The following is a 2,628-nucleotide window of genomic DNA, read 5'->3' as shown; positions in this document are numbered from 1 at the left end:
ACAAAATAATTCATCCCCACACAGAAATCTGCAGAACAAAACTCCATACGAGGTGTTGTTTGGGGAAAAACCGAGATTGGGTCTGCAGAACACCTTTCTGCCTAAAGAAGTTGCAGACGTGCTGACGACAGAGGAAGAGTTGGAATCTGCCATACGAGAGATGACAGGGACCGAGGAAGTTGATGACGAGGCCATGGCCATGGCCGTACCAGAGATAACAGGGCCAGAGGGAGTTACAGACGAAGCCATGGCCATACCAGAGTTGATAGGAGCGGCAGAACCCGTTGCTCAAGACGTTATGGCAGTAGACAAAGAAGAAGATGTGGCTACCAGTGCAGATTTAGAGACTGGAGTTGAGGAATCAGCACAATCCGATTGTTCCCAGGCAGATCCAAGATCTCAAGAAGAAGAGAATGACAATATATCTGATGACCCCACAGATGACACACACACACAGACACACACACACAGACACACACAGACACACACACACAGACACACACACACACACACACAGACACACAGACACACACACACAGACACACACACACACAAACGCACGCACGCACGTACATTTAACTTGCTACTGCCGATTTCGCGTAATGGGCAACTTGCCCATTACGCGTAATCGGCTGCCAATTCCGCGTTATCGGCTGCCGAATTCGCAAAATAGGCAAGTTTTAGAGGCCTTTACGCGATTTCAGCTAAACACTGCCGATTTCACGTATTGGGCAGCGTTTTGCCGATTACGCGAAATGGGCAAATATGTTGCCTATTACGCGGAATCGGCAATTACGTGAATTCGGCACGACATATATATATATATGTGTGGGTGTGTGTGTATATATATTCGTCCTTTTTTCTGCGTCTGTGTGTATATATATATATATATGTGTCTATGCGCTCATGTAAACCTGTGCGTGTGACGCTGTGCGTGAGCGTGCATGTATGTTGGAATGGCTGTGCGTGTGTATGCATGGGTGAGTGTACTTTTAGAGATGCCTATCGCTTTCTCAGTTCAAGCTGAAGAAAATCCGCACCAAGCCGAATCAATGCACAATGGCCTTTGGAGCGACATCGCTGTATTGACCGGAGTTTAAATGTGAAAATAGCCATTGAGCGGCGGACAAAAACGGCGGATGAGAGATAAGCAGGGAAAACAGTACAGGATATTCCCCTCGGTCAAGGTATTGACCCCACAAGTGCATGCCAACGGATGAAGATAAAAGTCGGTTAAAGGAATACCACCCCACACCCCACCCTACCGCGCCCTGCCCTTCCGCCGCCCAACACATCGTGACTGTGCTGAATTGCCCTAAGGGGCTCCGCTCACATATGTCAACACTAGACCATGTTTTTACTTTGCATTGTATACTAAAAAAATTTCTCAACAAAAAGAAGCGACTGTTTTGTGCATTTGTAGACTATGAAAAAGCGTTTGATAAAGTTCGCCGTGCATTTTTATGGGAGAAATTAGTTAGTTCTGATGTTAATGGGAAGTTTTTAAAAACTGTAAGAAATTTGTACGAAAATGCCAAGTCTTGCGTTAAAGTTAATAGTGAGTGTTCTGGATATTTTCCCAGTTTGTGTGGAGTTAGACAAGGGGAAAACTTGTCACCGGTGCTTTTTGCTCTATTTTTAAATGATCTAAAGCCTTTTCTGTTGGAAAATATTAATGGTTTACAATCTATGTCAAGAGAGGCTATTGTGGTTGGAATGGATGATACTGATGTAAATGCTTTGTTTCAAATGTTTTTATTACTGTATGCGGATGATACTGTGATCTGCTCAGAGTCTGAAAAAACCTGCAAGAATGTTTGAACAAAATGCACGAATACTGTTTAAAATGGTGTCTAAATATTAATGTAAACAAAACGAAAGTTATAGTTTTTTCCAGAGGTAAAATTAGAAATAAACCAAAAATTGTTTACGTATTAATGGCAATTTAATCGAAGTAGTGTTTGATGTAATGTACTTGGGCCTTAAGATTAATTATAATAATACACTTTCAGTCGCACAGAAGAATCTATATGATCGTGCCCCAAGCTAGGGCAATGTTTGTTCTTTTGCGTACTTGTAGACAATTGTCACTGCCTGTGGACATACAAGTTGACCTGTTCGATAAAATGATTGCTCCAATTTTACTATACGGATGTGAGGTATGGGGTTTTTGTTCCTGTGAACTTGCTACTAAACTTCAATTGCGTTTTTATAAAATTGTTTTCAAACTAAAAAAAATCAACTCCAAATGCTATGATATTTGGTGAACTTGGAAGATATCCACTAGATGTTAATATGAAATGTAGAATGCTTTGCTATTGGTATAAACTGATTAGTCCTATTCATAAAAATAAACTTTCAAGTATTGTGTATTGCTTTATCAACAAGATGATTGAATCTAATTGTTTATGTTATATTGAAAAAACCTTAAATGAAATTGGTCTCTCTGGCCTTTGGACTTTTCAAGAAAATGTTCAATACTCAAGCGCATGGTTTAAAAGGAAAGTAAAAAGAAGCTTGTATGACCAGTATATCCATAAATGGTTAACAGAAATTGGAACAAAAAATATGTTTTGGAACTATCGAATGTTTAAATATATTTTTGCATGTGAAGAATATGTCACACAC

The sequence above is a fragment of the Littorina saxatilis genome, linkage group LG1 (genome assembly GCF_037325665.1).
Source record: "Littorina saxatilis isolate snail1 linkage group LG1, US_GU_Lsax_2.0, whole genome shotgun sequence".
In the NCBI taxonomy this organism is placed as follows: domain Eukaryota; kingdom Metazoa; phylum Mollusca; class Gastropoda; order Littorinimorpha; family Littorinidae; genus Littorina; species Littorina saxatilis.
Note: the sequence above shows the minus strand (reverse complement) of the source record.